The following is a 21,015-nucleotide window of genomic DNA, read 5'->3' as shown; positions in this document are numbered from 1 at the left end:
CAACATGAGATAGTTTTGGGACATCCCATGCGCATGCCAATCACCTCTTCCTTTTTAATTAAACAAGTGGACCTCCATATTTTAAATGAAAGCATGTTGCACTATCATATAGCGTTAACATAACCTCTTAAATATTCCCATCAACAGGTATTTGAAGCCCAGAAGACTGAGCTGGTTGAAGTGCGCCATACCTACCAGCCAGCAGTTTGGGTACTGGTGAGAGCCTACGACAATGCAGCTGCCTTGAGCTCCACTGGAAATGTCAATTCCAAGTGTTGCTGACCATATATACTGCTTTAAAGTCCAAGGAAAGCTGGCATGGATATGCATCTTGCTAGCTAAGCCATCGGTGCAGCTAGACCAGAGAACAGGTGGTCAGAAGAACTTTCATGATAGGGACTGATGGGCAGAACTCTTATCTTTGCTATTTGCCACCTTAAGTAATCACTAAGGATTATAAGTTTTGAGTAATCTGAAGATCTATTCTCTGCCTAATTGCAGAAGTATCTCACAACACTAACACTCCTAACCCCCATGTTCTGTTTTATGAGGATAGGGTCTAGAATTAGGTTACAGCATGTATAATGTCTATACTATTGGTGGTGATCCAAATCCCATTAATAGTACTCTCTGGGTATGTGGCTGACAGGTCTATCATAGTCTGCCAAGGATGCCTCTTCTAAAATTTGATCTTTTGCCTGTACCAAAACCATGGAGGAGTTGTTTTTTTTTAATCTGGCCTACATCGTACCATAGATATACTGTACCACCTGTCCACTCTACATGGACTGCCATCAAAGGACTCTGGATTGTTGTGTTCCCGTTCTTTCTCATGAAAGCAGTAACATGGCCTAAACACTGCTGGAGAAATTGGCTAATGTTACAACCTTAGTGCTACATAGTATGAGCCAGGTCATCAATGATATTACTGCTAAAATGCTGGCAATCCACACTGTGGCCCTTCAAAATCAACTAGCACTGGACTTTCTGTTGTCCAAGAAAGGTGATAATTGTGCTACAGGAGTGTTTTATAAATATCCCTGATGTCAACAGCCAACTGCCCCAAATGAAACTGTCACAGAGTTTCAGAGACACTGCCCTATGAAATTCAGTAACATTTGTGTTATCCTCTACAGGACAAAGAGGAGGGAGTGTGGATGTGTGGTAAGGCAAGATTTAAAGGCAACATCCAGGTGAGAATGGCTGTGGTGGTGTGTACTCAAAACAAAACAAGGGAAACATTTGAAGTGAGATCACCAGAACCAACCCTGACCATTGCACAGATAGGTGAGAATGACTGTCGCAATGTGTAATCAACCTAGAAGCGCATAGCTTCCCTTTAAACAGTAGGAGGTGCTGGGGACAGATGAGATAGGAATAATGGAAGGATGTGAAATACACCCAACAACTAAGGGACAATTCCTTTATGAACCTCTAAATATCATCAGGTGTCAACCAGAAGTTTCCATTGTCTATTTTAAATATTGATTAATCTTACAAGTAAGGAATTCAAACATATATGGTTCGTATTCTGCATGGAGGTCGGTGACCAATGATGTTCCGTAGAGATCTGTTCTGGGATCCCTCCTCTTTGTGATCTTTATAAATGACCTGGATGAAGAAGTAGAAGAGTGGATTAGTAAGTTTGCTAATGACACAAAGGTTGAGGGTATTGTGAATAGTCTGGAGGGTTGTCAGAGGTTACAGCGGGACATCGATTGGATGCAGAACTGAGCAGAGAACTGGCAGATGGACTTTAACCCAGATAAGTGTGAAGTGTTCATTTTGGTAGGTCCAAACTGAAGACAGAATATAATATAAATGGTAAGACTCTTGCAGTGTGGAGGATCTGAGAGATTTTGGGGTCTGTGTCGATAGGACACTCAAAGCTGCTTTGTAGGTTGAGTGTTATTAAGAAGGCGTGTTGGCATCCATCAACCGTGGGATTGAGTTCAAGAGCCGTGAGGTAATGTTACAGCTATATAAGACCTTGGTTAGACCCCACTTAGAGTAGTGTTCAGTTCTGGTCACCTCACTACAGGAAGGATGTGGATACTATAGAGAGAGTGCAGAGGAGATTTACAAGAGGAGAGGAGATGTTGCCTGGATTGGAGGGTGTACCTTATGAGAATAGGTTGAGTGTACTTGATCTTTTCTCCTTGGAGTGACAGAGGATGAGGGGTGACCTGATAGAGGTGTATAAGATGATAAGGGACATTGATCGTGTGGATAGCCAGAGGGGTTTTTCCCCAGGGCTGAAATGGCTAACACGAGAGGGCATAGTTTTAAGGTGCTTGGAAACAGGTACCGAGGGGATGTCAGGGGTAAGCTTTTCACATAGAGAGTGGTGGGTGCGTGAAATGCACTGCCAGTGGCAGCAGTGGAAATGGATACAATAGTGTCTTTTAAGAGCCTCTTAGATAAGTATATGGAGCTTAGAAAAATAGAGGGCTATGTGCTAGGGAAATTCGAGGCAGTCTCTAGAGTAGGTTACATGGTTGGCACGACATTGTGGGCCGAAGGGCCTGTAATGTGCTGTAAATTTCTATGTTCTACCAAGTGGTCAATATCCATAACTAATAAGCCAATTCTATATAAAAATAGCAGTTGTCTGTCTTGTCTTCAGAACCGTGTGGGTTACAGAGGCCATGTTGTTTTCCTTGTGCACAAGTAAATAAAATATGTTTGAGTCATAATAGTGTGTGTGTTCTGGGCCTAATTATTTTAGCTATTTTATTCCATTATCAGCGACAACGCTATCATCCACCAGCTCTTGCTTCACCCCTTCCCCACCCTTTTATACTTTCTTCTCCCCTCTTTTATTGCAATCCTGAGGAAGGCTCCCAACCCAAAATATCAACTATCCGTGTCCCTCCATAGATGCTGCCTGGTTCATTGAGTTCCTCCAGTACTTTGTGTGCTGATTTAAAATTCCACTGATGATCTCATTTGAAGTAAGGAGCTTCTGCTGTGCCATGCTCAGTGCAGCTTTCAACCTATCTACTCTTTCTGCTACGTGTTAACACCAGTACATCTGGAAAGCGTAGGGGAGTTCTCTCTTTGCCAGACCAACATTTTCCCCTCAATTGACATCAATGAAACAGGTTTCTTAGTTGCTTATTGCCATGTTGCTGTGGGAACATTTGTTATTTGGTTTTCACGTTTCAATGAGTTTACATAAAATGTAAATTACAGGCACTTTGCTTATTCTCAGAATGAGAATGGAACAACAGGAAGAAAAGTTCTTTCTTCCATTCTTTACCAGAAAATGCTTTGGTATGGTTGATGATAAGAGCCCTGCCCTCCTTTGCATATATATATTTGCACTTACAAAAAGAAGGGTAAAAGGAAGGTGCAGTAAAATTTCCATAAAACAAAATAGCTTACAAAAATAATGGGAAATAACAATCACACTAAACAATCCAGAAGTCAAATATGTATTCTGAGGTACTTTGTCAGTTCATTAATTCTTCTTCTCTCCAAACTTAATAAACTTATTATCAATAAATGAAGATGTGAAATAGTTTTATGTTATGCATCACCTACATATATGAAAATAAATTTAGCATTGCCATTTAAAATGAATGATCCTGAATGCATAAATGGCAAGCTTGGGTATAATGTAATGCTCAGCTGAACACAGGGAGAGAACTAAGTCCCATTCAATGTATAGAGACCATTCCACCATGCAGGTGAATTTCAACCTATCTGAATCAACCCCTATGTTACTTGTCTTTGAACCTGATTCCCTGATGCCGTGAACTAACATTAATTGGTTAATACTTGTCATAAATTCTCAAAAGACTCGTATCCACATCTTTTCGTTGGTGGGGGTTTTAGCTTTCTATAGACATTTGTATGATGAAAATATTAAAATATTTTTCCTTTCCCAAGGTGTCTGATCTACTTTGATCTTCTAATGCTTTTTATTTTTACGTGGTGAAATAGCATTGTAATTCAATTGAATTGTGACACAATCTTAACATGCTGAATGGGTTTAATTCTCTTCTTATGATCAGCTGAGAATTGCATTACACCCAAACGCACTACTTATATATTATTCATGGTCATTTATTCCGAAAGGCAATGTGAAATTTATTTTTATATATGTAGATGATGCATTACACAAAATATTGTGTGAGATTGCTCAAAAGCAGGATTTTAGAGGGTCATCACATTTATAAACAAGATTTATATTTGTAAATCTGTATGCTCCAGGATAATTCTCATTTCTAGGAGCTAAAGATAAATACCAGAACACTCCTGCAAAAAATAGAAACATAGAAACATAGAAAACCTACAACACAATACAGGCTCCTCGGCCCACAATGCTGTGCCAAACATGTACTTTAGAAATTACTTAGGGTTACCCATAGCCCTCTATTTTTCTAAGTCCATGTACCTATCCAAGAGCCTCTTAAAAGACCCTATCGTATCCACCTCCATCACAGTCGCCGGCAGCCAATCCACACACTTATCACTCTCTGCGTAAAAAACTTAACCCTGACATCTCCTCTGCACCTGCTTCCAAGCTCCTTAAAACTGTGCCCTCTTGTGTTAGCCATTTCAGCCCAGGGAAAAAGCCTCTGACTATCCATATGATCAATCTGGGAGAAATATAGAAGCAGCTAAATGAAGCATTGTTATTCATTTTCTACGAACCCCTTAGTTTATTACAACAAGGCACAGGAGTCTTTGGCCTATGTAAGAGTTCTGTTCCTGAGAACTATTTGTAAACCAATTTTTTCCCATTAAGTCCGAAATAAACAATTTCTCTCAAAATCAAGATAAAAACGCATTGCCAAAAATAGTTGCACCACAACTTCCTGATGTACCACTTCATTTTCTCTCAGTTTTTTCTCATGTTGTTCTCTGTTTTCTACAGCTACCTTGATCATATCGTTCAGCCTTTACTTCCTATAGTTTTTTCATTTCATTAAATAGCTTCTATAATCACACTAACTCAATACGGTATATGGATACATATACTAGGTCCAGTAGCTAATGAATACATATAGTAAATAAAATATACCAAGACATTTTTATAGGTGCATCATTAAGCATAATTTGTCCCTGAGTAATATCAATAAAAATCATGGTATCTGACCAAATGTTTGTTTGAAGAGGAAGATTTTAAGAATGATCACAAAGAAGAGAGGAAGGGTGGAGAGATTTGGGGAACCAAAATCAGCAGAAGTCATGGCTACCAATGGTGAATAATTAAAATTTGTTTCTGGAAGAGACCACGTTCAGGGGAACCCTGAGATTTTGCAAGGGGGATTGCTGGAGGAGGTTTCAGACGAGGGAGGGTTTAGAAAAGATGAATGAAAACATTTAAACTGAAGAATTGCCAAATGTATTTCAATGTACATGAAGGTATAGAGCAAATAGAGAAAATGAAGGAGGACCTGGTAAGGTAAACAAAACTATGACAAGCATAAACAAGAGAAAATCTGCAGATGCTGGAATTCCAAGCAACACACACAAAATGCTGGAGGAGCTCAGCAGCCCAGGCAGCATCTACGGAAAAGAGTACAGTCGACGTTTTGGTCTGAAACCCTTCGGCAGGGCTGGAGAAAAAATGCTGAGGAGTAGGATTAAAAGGTGGGGGGAGGGGAGGGAGAAACACAAGGTGAAACAGGGAGGGGGAGGGGTGACGTAAAGAACTGGGAGGTTGATTGGTGAAAGAGATACAGGGCTGAAGAAGGGGAAAACTAATAGGAGAGACCAGAAGGCTCTGGAAGAAAGAAAAAGGGGAAGGAGCATCAAAAATGGGCAGGCAAGGTAAGAGAGGGAAAAGGGGATGGGGAATAGGGAAGAAGGGGGGTTCATTATCGGCATAGATAGGTAGAATAGTGTAAAACATTTCTTCGTACAATAAGCATCTAAAACTACAGGGCATAAGTTTAAGAACAGGGGTGAAATGTTTATCGTGATCTAAGAAAGACAATTTTTCCACCCAGAATGTGTCTGGAATTTGGAATGCACTACATGAGAAGCTGGTGGGGACAGACTCTTACAACATTTAAGAAATATCTAAACAAGCCATTGAATCACCAAGGAATTGAAGGCTACCTATCAAATGCTGGTAAAAAGGATTAGTGGAGATGGTCAACAAGGGAAGTGTGGATGAAAAAATCAGTTCCTGCGCTGCATGATTGTACTGTTTTTCACATTTTCTTTACACTAAAGGACAATATTGCTGGGCATGTTAGCTCTTAAATTCCTACCAATTCCAGGGCTGTCTCAAACCATTTTCAAACGAAATACTCAATGAAGAGTTAAAGACCTGGGGAATGATTAAAAATGCTGCCACACGAGCCCTGGAGGACAGAGATCAGGACAATCAGGGATCCTGATTGAGAAGTTGTAGAAACTGGGCCTCTGTACCTCCCTCTGCAACTGGATCCTTGACTTCCTAACCAGAAGACCACAATCTGTGCGGATTGGTGATAATATCTCCTCCTCACTGGCGATCAACACTGGCGCGCCTCAGGGGTGTGTGTTTAGTCCACTGCTCTACTCTCTATATACTCATGACTGTGTGGCTAGGCATAGCTCAAGTACCATCTATAAATTCGCTGACGATACAACATAGAAACATAGAAACATAGAAAATAGGTGCAGGAATAGGCCATTCGGCCCTTCGAGCCTGCACCGCCATTCAGTATGATCATGGCTGATCATCCAACTCAGAACCCTGTACCAGCCTTCCCTCCATACCCCCGATCCTTTTAGCCACACGGGCCATATCTAACTCCCTCTTAAATATAGCCAATGAACTGGCCTCAACTGTTTCCTGTGGCGGAGAATTCCACAGATTCACCACTCTCTGTATGAAGAAGTTTTTCCTAATCTTGGTCCTAAAAGGCTTCCCCTTTATCCTCAAACTGCGACCCCTTGTTCTGGACTTCCCCAACATCGAGAACAATCTTCCTGTATCTAGCCTGTCCAATCCCTTTAGGATTTTATACGTTTCAATCTGATCCCCCCTCAATCTTCTAAATTCCAACGAGTATAAGCCTAGTTCATCCAGTCTTTCATCATATGAAAGTCCTGCCATCCCAGGAATCAATCTGTTGAACCTTCTTTGTACTCCCTCTATGGCAAGGATGTCTTTCCTCAGATTAGGGGACCAAAACTGCACACAATACTCCAGGTGTGGTCTCACCAAGGCCTTGTACAACTACAGTAGTACCTCCCTGCTCCTGTACTCGAATCCTCTTGCTATAAATGCCAGCATACCATTCACCTTTTTCACCACCTGCTGTACCTGCATGCCCACTTTCAATGACTGGTGTATAATGACACCCAAGTCTCGTTGCACCTCCCCTTTTCCTAATCGGCCACCATTCAGATAATAATCTGTTTTCCTGTTTTTGCCACCAAAGTGGATAACTTCACATTTATTCACATTAAATTGTATCTGCCATGAATTTGCCCACTCACCTAACCTATCCAAGTCACCCTGCATCCTCTTAGCATCCTCCTCACAGCTAACACTGCCGCCCAGCTTCGTGTCATCCGCAAACTTGGAGATGCTGCATTTACTTCCCTCATCCAAGTCATTAATATATATTGTAAGCAACTGGGGTCCCAGCACTGAGCCTTGCGGTACCCCACTAGTCACCGCCTGCTATTCTGAAAAGGTCCCGTTTATTCCCACTCTTTGCTTCCTGTCTGCTAACCAATTCTCTATCCACATCAATACCTTACCCCCAATACCGTGTGCTTTAAGTTTGCACACTAATCTCCTGTGTGGGATCTTGTCAAAAGCCTTTTGAAAATCCAAATATACCACATCCACTGGTTCTCCCCTATCCACTCTACTAGTTACATCCTCAAAAAATTCTATGAGATTCGTCAGACATGATTTTCCTTTCACAAATCCATGTTGACTTTGTCCGATGATTTCACCGCTTTCCAAATGCGCTGTTATCACATCCTTGATAACTGACTCCAGCAGTTTCCCCACCACCGACGTTAGGCTAACCGGTCTGTAATTTCCTGGTTCCTCTCTCCCTCCTTTTTTAAAAAGTGGGGTTACATTAGCCACCCTCCAATCCTCAGGAACTAGTCCAGAATCTAACGAGTTTTGAAAAATTATCACTAATGCATCCACTATTTCTTGGGCTACTTCCTTAAGCACTCTGGGATGCAGACCATTGTTGGTAGAGACTCAGGTGGTGACGAGAGGGCGTACAAGAGTGAGATATGACTAGTGGAGTGGTGCCGCAGCAACAACCTGGTACTCAACATCAATAAGACGAAAAAGCTGATTATGGACTCCAGGAAGGGTAAGACGAAGGAACATATACCAATCCTCAGAGGGATCAGAAGTGGAGAGAGTGAGCAGCTTCAAGTTCCTGTGTGTCAAGATCTCTGAGGATCTAACCTGGTCCCAACATATCGATGTAGTTATAAAGAAGGCAAGACAGCGACTATACTTCATTAGGAGTTTGAAGAGATTTGGCATGTCAACAAATACTCTCAAAAACTTCTATAGTCGTACCATGGACAGCATTCTGACAGGCTGCATCACTGTCTGGTATGGAGGGGCTACTGCACAGGACCGAAAGAAGCTGCAGGAGGATGTAAATCTAGTCAGTTCCATCTTGAGTACTAGCCTACAAATTACCCAGGACATCTTTAGGGAGCAGTTTCTCAGAAAGGCAGCGTCCATTACTAAAGACCTCCAGCACCCAGAGCATGTCCTTTTCTCACTGTTACCATCCGGTAGGAGGAACAACTTCTTTCCCTCTGCCATCCGATTCCAAAATGGACTTTGAATCTTTGGACACTACCTCACTGTTTTTTTCAATATACAGCATTTCTGTTTTTGCACGTTTTTTAAATCTATTCAATATACGTAATTGATTTCCTTGTTCATTTATTATTATTATTTTATTTTATTCATTTTTTTCTCTGCTAGATTATGTATTGCATTGAACTGCTGCTGCTAAGTTAACAGATTTCACGTCACATGCCGGTGATAATAAACCTGATTCTGATTCTGAAGTCATTAGAATTTATTTGCTGTGTTAATGAAGATTTACAGCACCTGAGATGGTGCCAGTGATTGGGTGTGGATGAAATAATGGCATTGTACAGCTTTACTTTTGCATGCACACATACAATGTGACCAAGCCTCCATTACAATAACATTACAATAGTTAACGTACGTGCAGACTTTGCACTATATGTTGAGTAACATTCTTTTAAGCAGTTGACATCTGTAGAGGAACATGGCCTCTTCTCATTACTACCATCAGGGGTGAGGTGCAGGAGCCTGAAGACCCACCCTCTGTGTTTTAGGAACAGTTTCTTCCCCTCTACCATCAGATTTTTGCAACAGTTTATGAACTCATTGACACTACCTCATACCCTTTTGTGTTATTCATTGACTTAATTTTTTTCTAACTTGCAGTAACTTGTTATAACTGCACTGCCGCCACAAAACAATAAATTTCATGACTTATATCAGTGACAATAAACCTGACTCTGATTCTGAAATGGGCTCTGATTAAAAAATGGAATGCGTGTTGGATAAAACACATTCCAGTGAAGCAGGGGACATTTCATCTTTCAAATGCTGCTGTCTTATTTTCCATTCACTTATTTAAGTAATGATGAAATCAGCAAAGAAGTCAAATCCCCTAAAAACATGGCATGAAAGATGTGTTTCAAATTAATGCTGCAATCTTCATTGCTCACTTGAGTCCTCTGTCAGCACTCTAAATGACTGAAAGTCGACTGCAGAAATAACTTAATGCAGAAAATGCAGAAAAAATGTCCCAGCATGCTTCACAAGAGGGTAATCAGGCAAAAATTGATAACATTGATAGAAGAGATGTTAGATTAGATGAGGATGTGATTAATCGGGTAATTTCTAAAATACATCTTAAAGAACACCAGAAAGGGACATTCCTTAATCAAGGACCAAGTCATGGCTGGCAGGGATGTGGCTAAGAAGGTGAAGATGTAATAAACGCTAATGCAAGGGTACATGGAATTTTTAGAGTTTTGCAAGGCTGGAAGAGGGACATGTGAGAACGAGAAGGGATTTGAATATGAGGATGATAATTTGGAAATCATAAACTATGGCAAGAAACATTTGGAAGAGGGGAGCTAAATATCACTGCTGCTCATGGATCATAAAATTAGTGCTGAACAGCACAGTGAGAGATGGAATGTTAAACCCCATTTTCTGCCCTGTCGAGAGAAGCAGAAGTTATTGATGGTGGTTGCCTAGAATGCACTGCTGGCATACAAAGGGTCCAGTGCCTTGATGCAGGAAGCGAGGTGTGAATCTTGCTGCGCATTATTTGTGTTTGTCACAGTATGTGTTCGGCATGAATGACATCAGGTGCTGCTTTCAGCAATCAAAGTGTGAAGTGTGAATATGGGATTGTTTATCCATACTGCTTCACACAGGTTGCAGGTGACATTTACCCAATATATTATATCTTACAGGTTTGAACCCAATCAATTTTGAACTGAAATTACTTCCTATACCAAAGGGAATGGGCTTTTGCATAGAATGCAATAAGTTTACCTGAAATCCATCACCTTGGTTTGATTTCAAAATCCATGTGCCCAAGGCATTTTTAAAATAGAACAGTCTGCAAGTTTCCTCATTTATAAGGAGTGCAAAACTGTTTCTACAATAAAATGTGTGTGAAAGGATGTCAACATTTCATTTAGTTAAGAATTGCAATAAATACAGCCAAATCCCTGCAGTTAGGTTAAATTGTGATGTCAGCACTAATCACATCAAATCCAGACAGTCTGCAGAAAGCAATTCAGAAATTCAATACGTTAGAATTCCCTCTGCGAACACACATGGCCAAAATCGGGCATATCTCTGCAGAATTCCTGATCAAAACGTGAGCTTGTGTACGATTTCCAGTCGCTAGAAATTATTTTTCTTTCATTTTCCAACACATTCAATTTTGTTACACATTTTCTGAAAATGAGTACAACCATGATACAAATCATGCCATGTAGATGGTTTTAGAATATCATATTCAACCCAATATATTGTGGATGTAAATCAATGGATGGAAACAGTGCAAAATCATTTCTCTTGGTTGATACTTTGTGTGAAATGAGCCGTGTATGAAAAACAATTTTGAGTTATTGTAAACTATTGACTGAAGAAAATCTTTTTCCTTTTCATTTTAGGATGGTACTGATGTGTTGACTGGAAGTAATTATTCCTGCAGAAGTGGGAGTAGACGCACACACACACACACACATACGTGTGGGGAAAGTTCAGATATTCCGATAGGAGCCTAGACTTCCCTTGTAAACTTTGTGCTCTGAACATATACTCATATATACTCAGTGGACTAACGCTTTAGTATCTGTAATGCTTGATGCATTGGCAATGATCTGTGGAAAAGCATTTGCTTATCTTGTGAGGACATGCTGCTGCAAAATACTATGTGATACATGAGACCTGAAGTATTTATAATTAGTACAAAGTTCAAAGTAGATCAAAGTTCAAGTCACTTTTATTATCTGAGTACATATATGTCAACACATACTGCACAACCCAGAAATTCATTTTCCTGTGGGCATACTCAACAAATTTATAGAGTTGTAACCACAACAGGATCAATGAAAGATCAAGCGGAGTAGTGAAGACAACAAACTGGACACGTGCAAATCTAAATAAATAACGAGAACGTGAAATAACGAGATAAGAAGTTCTTAAAGTGAGATCATTGGTTATTGGAACATCTCAATCGATAGGCAAGCAAAGTTATCTCCTTTGTTCAAGAGCCTGATGGTTGAGGGGTAGTAACTGTTCTTGAACCTGGTGGTGTCCTAAGGCTCTAGCATCTTCTACCCTATGGCTGCAGTGAGAAGACAGCATGACCTGGGTGGTGAGGATCTCTGATGACGGATGCTGCTTTCCTATGACAGCATTTCATGTGGGTGTGCTCAATATTGGAGAATGCTTTACCTGTAATGTACTGGGGTGGATCCACTACCTTTTGTAGGATTTTCCATTCAAAGGCATCGGTGTTTCCAACCCAGCCTGTGATATTGCCAGTCAATACACTCTCCACTACACACCTATAGAAGTCTGTCAACTTCTTTGTTGTCATGCAGAATCTCCGCAGACTCCTCAGGAAGTGGCGGTGCTTTCTTTGGAGTTGGATTTACAGGCTGTGTCCAGGACGGGTCCTGTGAAATGGCAATACCCAGGAATTAGTACAGCTGGTGTGCTGATGGGTCTTCTTTATTGGAGCATGCAAAAGAAAGTGAGCTTAAGGTTCATGCTTTGTAAACTGATGAGGGTGGGGGACATCATGGAAGGTGCAGATACAGACAGAGTAGAGAGCGCCAGCTGAGGGGTGGAGGCAGCAGCTGAGATCTCGAGCATGGTGTGAGGGACTCGTAACTGGCTGCTTGTTGCAGATTTGAGGTTGGGTTTGTGAAGGATCTGAGGAATGAAGAGAGAGCCGATGCTCGAACTGCAGAAATGAAGTTAAGGCTGTGGGAGAGTCATTGTGAGGGGTTAATGTTTTAAGTTAGAGAGGATCTATCAGGCGCTTTGGACCTGCACAGGCAGTTCTCCTTTATACTCTGCTATAGCATGCTTCACTTACTGAATCAATGGGCTGAGCCGTCTATGGTTTGTGCACGCATGGTTGAAGATTCTGCAACAATTTCATGCCATTCACTCTGTTGGGCACTTTTATAACTGGACCACTCTGCTGACTACTACCAGCATTTTCTGTTTTTGCTGTAGCATAGAGGAGGCATTGGGAAGTGCATGGTCAAGAGGAACACACTCTTTAAAGAAGTATTTTCATTCAAAGTTGTTTCACTAAATAAAATATTGCAAGACAATATCTAAGCTTCTGTGTTCTGGTAAACCTATTTCACATATGTACTGTATTTCTGTCAGTTTGCAATCATACAGTATACCCTACTAAATGATGTAGGATCAGTAGACTGGCTCATTTCATCACTCAGAGTGAAGGTAAAAGAATGCACTATTGAATTTCACTTGCCAACACACACACACACACACACAAAACACCTCAGTTCCTAAAGCAGTCTTCATCCCATACAGGAACAGGATTTTACTCCATGCTCTCTGATTTAAAAGCATGAGTGCTGTCATCTGATCCATAATCTGACACTACAAATAGTGTTTCCTTGGAAACAGCACTAATTTGGAGTGGGATGGGCAGGGTGGCTTCCTGCTCATCTCGGGTTGCTGGATGGGCAGGTTTAGGTAAGTTGACAGCCCTCCCAGAGGCAGTCTGTCCTGGGGTTTGGAAGTCTGCCTCTGTGTGTGAGCGGGTGGATGGGTGTATAGGAGAAGGTATAGAGGGCTTGTTTTGCTGTTGTGTTTTAATGCTGTTGTTCTGCTGAACATTGTGGATATTCTATGTCGACGCAGAATGTGTGGCAACACTTGCAGACTGTCCCCGGCACACCCTCCACTTGTGTTGACTATGAATGCAAGTGACACATTTCACTGTATGTTTCCATGTACATGTGATAAATAAGTAAACGCATCTTCTCATCTCTTCCTATACTTTCCCCCCTCTATTGAGCTATTTGTCTCCATGATTTTCACAAAACTATCCGTATCTTTCTTAATCTAAATTTCTCTGATCCATCTCGCACTATGAGAGTACCTCTCCATCTAGAACATTTGTTTCTTTTTAACCTCCCCTCTCTCTAACATTCTATACACTTCTCTATATATACAAATATTTTACATATGGAAGTAGCGTAAACCTGACCAAAGCACAAATGTACCAAGAACACTTGTCACACAACAGAAGCCTGTGCAGTGCTAGAATACCAGTACATCAGTCCTGTTACACTCAAGGCAAAGCATGCTACACACTAAAGCAAAGTGATGTAGACTGCTAAATATTGTTTTCGTAGTGACAGATCTTCAGGCTCCAACCTGACTACATGCATACTTGAAGTGTGAGTTGGACCGGCTGCTGTCTTCACAAGTGGTTGGTAGGTGCAATTGTAAATCCAACCAGAAATGTGCAGAGAAGCAGATGAGGAGCCCACAGTGATGGATCCCAGCACTGCAGAAATGGAGTGTCACCTTACGTAACCTAACACCTCTAGAGTGGCAGGTAGTGACTTCTGCCCATCCTATTCTAAACTAGTGTTGTTTCTAAGGATTATCAAGTACTGATTGTAATGTCAGATTACAGGTCAGATGACAACACTCTTGACTCGGAGTCAGGGACCTCGAATTAAAATCCTGCTCCAGTGTAGGATGAACAGAAAAAGCCAAGCTGCCAACAGATTGTAGTACTGAGGGAGTGCTATGTTTATGCAGGCCTGTTTTTCAGGTGAGATGGGATAGTTAACTGAGACCATGCCAAATCTCTGAAAGATCCTGTAACATGGTAAGTGTTTTATAATACTTTGAAGTGGCCAAGATCCTTGGCCATGGAGTCAGTGCCTGTGGGCATTGAAGAACACGGTGCTGAATTCAAGCTAAGCTGCCGCCACAAATCATTTTGTCCCAGGTCCTGGTGCACTAGAGAGTAGTGTAGCTGGAGAAAGGGCAGTGGATAGAGAGAGCAGCACGGGCAGCAGGAAGATAGTCATCAGGTGCCGCCATTCACTCAGAGCAATTCTCCTACTACAATCTCAGTGAGGTGAGAAGAGAGAAAGGTAAAGACTGCTCTAGAAAAGGAGGTAGGTGTGTGTATGTATGTCAGGAAGTAAAATTCAATAGTGCATTATCTTTATTGGCATTATCTTCAGTGGGTAGTGGCTCCATATGTCACTACTACAGGGTGTGACGACTCTGCCTTACACGAGTCCCGGGCTCAGCTGGCTCCGGCTGACAGTACCCGGTATGGGCCCCTATTCAGGGCTACGGATCCCACTGCCTTGTGGGTATCTTCAGGAGAAGAGAAGGCTAAGGAGTAAACCCTACACAAATCCGGAGTGGAGACCCTATCACGTCACCTCCCGGCAGCTCCTGCCGCCAAGCTGATGCCAAATGTACTGCTTTGCATTCCTTTGGACCACATCTGCGAGGCCGAGAGGGGGATCTTGATGTCTGGGCAGCCCAGGATCTCCATATTCATCGCCCAGGTTTGCGCCCTGGACCCAATTTTTTTTTAGATTATGGAAACACTCAGTCCTCGTTTATTGTCATTTAGAAATGCATGCATGCATTAAGAAACGATACAATGTTCCTCCAGAGTGATATCACAAAAAAAAGGACAAACCAAAGACTAACACTGACAAAGACCACATAATTATAACATATAGTTACAGCAGTGCAAAGCAATACCATAATTTGATAAAGAGCAGACCATGGAAATGGTAAAAAAAAGAAGTCTCAAAGTTCCAATCGACTCCCGAAAGTCCCCGATAGCAGGCGGCAGAAGGGAGAAACTCTCTCTGCCATAAACCTTCAGGCACCGACAACTGTCGATGCATTGGAAGCACCCGACCACAGCCGACTCTGAGTCCGTCCATAAACCTCGAGCCTCTGACCAGCCTTTCGACACCGAGCACTGAGCACCATCTCTGCCGAGCACTTCGACCCCGTCCCGGCCGCCAAGCAAAAAGCAAAGCCGAGAACTCGGGGCCTTCTCCTCTGGAGATTCTGGATCACACAGTAACAGCGGCAGCGAAAAAGGCATTTCAGAAGTTTCTCCAGATGTTCCTCCGTTCTCACACGTCTGTCTCCATCAAATCAGTATTGTGCACAGCACCTGACTAACTGAGTCCTAAGCCAGGCACATCCATTGTCTACATAGACAGACGGAGCCATTATTATTATTATTATTATCATTATTATCTTTATTTTCATTCTGAGTGATGAAATAAGCCATTCTAAAGATTGCCTTGATTTAATAAAGTATATGATTGCAAATTAACAGTGATATTTATCTTACTCAGAGATACAGCTCAATAACAGGCTCTTCCGGCCCCATGAGAACATGCCATCCAAATACAACCACGTGAGCAATTAACCTGCTATCCTGAACATCTTGAAATGTGGGAGGAAACTGGAGCACGTGAAGGAAGCCCACGCAATCAGAGAGAGAAAGTGCAAACTCCTTACTGACAGGGGTAGAACTGAACCCCGGTCTCTGGCACTGTAAAGCATTACCTTCACCGTTACGCTACCATGCCACCCAAATGTAGCATGTGAAGTAGTTTCTTAAGAAGGCAAAAGCTTGTCATCCAGCAGGTTGAACTCACTGCTATGAGCCGCAAGAGCAATTCCATACTCAGATCAAGGCACAAAGCACTTTGCTAATGGTGGTTAGAATTTTGAACTTCTTTAAAGATCCAATTTCGTGCGGAATGGAGCTGGAAATGTTGATCGTATCTCACAGTTGCTGCCCACTGTTTCTTTTATTATCAAAATAAACATTACTCACAAGAAAATTATTTACAATAAACCATTTAATAACTCTAAATTCTCTACAGACGTTATCATTACATTCCATACAGTTGCCCACTGCTGCTTTGAGAACAATTGTATCTCCTTTCCCTTCCAAGAGAATTAAGCATTTTTCATTCTCCCCTACTAGATGCTAGCAGCTGGAGTGAGTACACGGCTTAGTGATGATGGTAGATGTTCCTATGTTGCGGTGCAGTGTTGACCATCACAGGATGATTTATGGGCTCCACATATCATCTTGCAAATGTATCACAAAAGGAAGGGATTCCACGCCTGGATGGTATGCGAACATAGAGGGTGAGCTATGCAAAAAAATGCTTGACATTCAACCATAGTCAATATCCCTTTTTTTTTGCAGCAGAGAGCAGTCTCATCTACAACAAAGTCACCGACAAATTGAAGGATTGCTACTCACCAACGAAGATGATCCAGGATGACATATTTCTTGTGCATGGGGAGTGGAGATCACAAGTACACACTCCATGGTATAAGTACCGAGTCCACAGAAAATATCAAAGCAGATGACTGATGAGTTCAAACAATAATCCTGCTGTTTGGAGCACTGGGGGTGGAGGTATGTGCCTGTGGAGGGGGTGTCATAAAATTCACATGGTTCACTATATGTTTGCAACCGCTCCACCAACAGTGCTCAATGTTACCATCTCAATGTGGACAGCAGCTACGGAGAAGGAGGAAGATGGAGGAAAAGAAGCAAGAAGCGAAGGAGGAGAAAGGGATAGCATTTATTAAGATAGAAATCTCCTGTTGTAGAGTTAATCTAAAGATACTTTTGAAAACATTTACACACATGTTCTACATATTCATTAACGTCATTGTCTCCTGTCCGACAGTTTTTTAAAGCCAATCTACAGAGTGTGGGAATCATTGTCTTAGGGCTCCTTGTAATGTATGGGTCTATTTCTTTAAGAGCAAGTACTCCCCCCCCCACCCCCAAGCACTATGTTTTGTTCCGTTGTTTGCACATGAACATTGTTCTCTGTCTTGATATACCAATTAAAGCCATCTCCCATATGTGTGCTTTCATTTAATTGATATGTAGTTGTGCACAAACACAACAAATTGGCAATGAGTACAAACCTAAGTGTCAGAAAATATCACGAACTGCACTGACAGTTATGGGACAAAAAAGCAAGAGTTAAACAGCACAAGAAAGCTGAAGGAACGCATGAGTAACGGAGAAAGATGCATTGAATTTGAAGTGAAAATAACGTGGCGGTGGTTTCAGTTGGGAAAGATGATGAATTTGGTAGTGCTAATGAAGGCTAGGAGTCATATATCAAGAGGGTTGAACTGTATTATAACACAAACAATGTGGAGGAGCAAAAGAAAGCCCCTGCACTTTTTTGAGCTTAATGGGCCCAAGTACATACAGTCTCTTACACAACCTAGTAACCCCTGAAAAGCCAGCAAGAAAACGTTTGACAAAATTGTTACAACTTTACAAAACCACTTGAGCCCTAAACTGCTGGCAGTAGCTGAGAGATTTAGATTTTACAAAAGGAACCAGTCAAAAGATGAAAACCTTTCTGAATACATTGTAGAACCGCTCAAACTTTCCCAGTACCATGACTTTAGAGATGGAGTTTCTGATGCGGCAAGGAACAGGCATGGATGTGGCATGTATAGTCAAAGCACTCAGACAAGGCTACAGGCAAACAGAGACTTAATCTTAGACTAGACATTACCATTGCAATATCATTAAAGACTGCAACAAAGGATGCTGCAGAACTACAGAAAAGGAGGTTAGAATATGAAATGTACAAGATGTCCCTGAATAGTGCAAAAAGCCAAAAATGTTATTGTTGTGATAAATCCTCCCATGATGCAAATAACTGTTGGTTCAAAGAAAAAGTCTGCAGAAGTGTCACTGACAAGGTCACATAGAGAGAGTGTGCAAGGCAGACAAAAAGCATAACTGAGTGAAAAGTCTCAAACACAAAACTAAGCAAATGCATAAAGTTACCGAATTTAAAACAGAATCAGACAACATAGAGTCCGAGAAAGGTGAACTGTCATGTCTAGCAGTGCATAGTATAACTAAAGCAGATCACAAAATCATCTGGATCACAATTGATGTGTCTGGTGTAAAACTGAAAATGGAGCTGAATACAGTGTCTGCTTTGTCCATAATTCCAGAGGCTGGCTACAACAGACTGTTTTCTAAGATCCAATTAGAGAGGACCTCAGTGATGCTAAAGACTTACACAAGTGAAAAAGTATCTCCCAAAGGCAAACTGAAAGTAAATGTGACGTATGGAAGCCAAATGCAACAGTTAGAGCTTTATGTATTGAAAAGTAGAGGACCAGCACTTTTCGGATGTGAACGGTTGAGAAAAATCAAACTAGACTGGCACTCAATCAAAGCTCTCAGTGTGACATCAACAGGCAACAGCAGCCCAAATGGTAGCACTAACCAAAGACTGGTATGGCTGCTTAATGCTAATGAGAAGGTGGTTGAGAAGGGGATTGGTAAACTCAAAGGCATGAAGGGCAGAATTGAACCAGATGAAACAGAGACAACAAGATTTCATAAAGTATGTCCAGTGCCTTACACACTATGTCCTAAAGTGGATGCTGAACTCCAGAGCTTGGAGAGGCCTGGAATTCTCTCCAAGGTTGAGTGGAGTGATTGGGCCATGCCCATTGTCCCGGTGATCAATAAAGGGAAGGCCGGAGCCATTCGTATATGTGGGCATTTCAAAGTGAGCATCAACCCGGTGCTGCGTACTGTGCAGTATTTCCTGCCACAAATAGAAGACATTTTTGCATCTTTGGCAAGTGGGGAGAGGTTTTCAAAGCCTACCTACAAATGAAGATTGAGGAGTCAAGCAGGAAGTTTCTCACAAGGGACTGTTCTAGTATAATCGTCCCGTCTTTGGCGTTGCTTCAGCTCCAGCAATTTGGCAAAGAGCAATGGACCTAGTGCTCCAAGGTATCCCAGGAACACGATGTCATCTTGATGACATCATCGTGACTGGCAAGAATGATGACGAGCACCTCCACAACCTTGGTAAAGTGCTTACCAGGCTGAGTGAGTATGGTCTGCACACAAAAATGGAGAGAAATGTGAGTTTTTCAAAAATGAAATCTCATAATGTGGACATGTCATTGACAAGCATGGCTTACATAAGTTGAAAAGGAAGATTGAAACAGTACTACAGGCACCCAAACCTGAAAATGTGACACAATTCAGGTCATACTTGGGCCTTGTAAACTACTATCACTGGTTTCTCCCAAATCTTGCTACAGTGCTGCAACATTGAATGCACTGTTACAGACAAGAGCAAAGTGGGAATAGTCAGAAAAATGTGAAAAAACATTCAAGGAAACAAAGAGACTAATAACATCTGAGGAACTGCTCACCCAGTATGACCATCCCTGCTCATCAGACTGTGTGTGGTGTGTTCCCTTATTGCATTAGAGCCGTTTTGTCACATATAATGAAAGGTGGAGCTGAACGTCTCATTGCGTTTGCTACAAGATCACTGATGAGCGCAGAATGCAACTACGTTCAGATCAACCAAGAGGCCTTTCGTCTAGTATGGGGAATAAAGAAGTTCCACCACTATTTCTATGGACAAAAGTTTACTCTAATGATAGATCACCAGCCTCTTGTGTCCATTTTCAGTCCTAGGAAGGGAATTCCGCTAATGATTGGTACCCGGTTACAATGTTGGGTACTATTCCGAGGAGCCCACTCTTATGACATAGAGTTCAAGGGTACCAAACGACACAGCAACACTGATGGCTTGTCACATCTTCCACTATTAGCAACTGAAGAAGAAAAGTCTTCATACTGTGACCCAGCAGCAGTGTTCCGCACCACATTGGTGGACCGGCTGCCAGTAACAAATTCTGAAATACAGAGGGAAACAAGGAATGAACCAACATTGTCAAAAGTCTACGAAATCACCATGCAAGGATGGTCAGCTCATGGTAATCCTACGTGTACAGAGTTCTCAGTAGAATGAGACCAACTGTTGGTATGTCAAAGAATGCTGATGTGTGGATCTGGTGTTGTAGTTCCCTCTGAACTGCACACCAGCGTGTTAGAGAATCTGCATGAAGGACACCTGGGTACAGTCAAGATGAAGAGTCTTGCCCAGAGCTATGTGTGGTGGCCGGGAATAGATAAACAAATTGAAGACATGGTCAAACGCTATTCAGGATGCCAAAAAGTTCATAATGCACTCCCACAGGCACTGTTACACCCGTGGAAGTGACCATCATCACCATGGTAAAGAGTACATATTGACTTTGCTGAGCCACTCATGGACTCCATGTTTCTGATCGCTGTGACAGCTCATTCGAAGTGGCCGGAGGTTATACCAATGAAGTCAACCACCTCAGCAAAGACTGTCTCTGCCCTGAGGACTATCTTCACCAGAAACATCTTACCAGAACAAATTGTGAGTGACAACCGACCACAATACACATCAGAAGAATTCCAACTGTTCACTAAGGAATATGGCATCTGACATTTCAAGTCAGCTCTTCACCACCCAGTAAGGAATAGGTTAGCTGAAAGGTTTATCCAAACCATCAAGAAGTCCATTAAAGCG

This window comes from Mobula birostris, chromosome 19 (genome assembly GCF_030028105.1).
Source record: "Mobula birostris isolate sMobBir1 chromosome 19, sMobBir1.hap1, whole genome shotgun sequence".
Taxonomy (NCBI): domain Eukaryota; kingdom Metazoa; phylum Chordata; class Chondrichthyes; order Myliobatiformes; family Myliobatidae; genus Mobula; species Mobula birostris.
The sequence above is the reverse complement of the archived record's forward strand: the minus strand, read 5'-3'. Positions refer to the sequence as shown.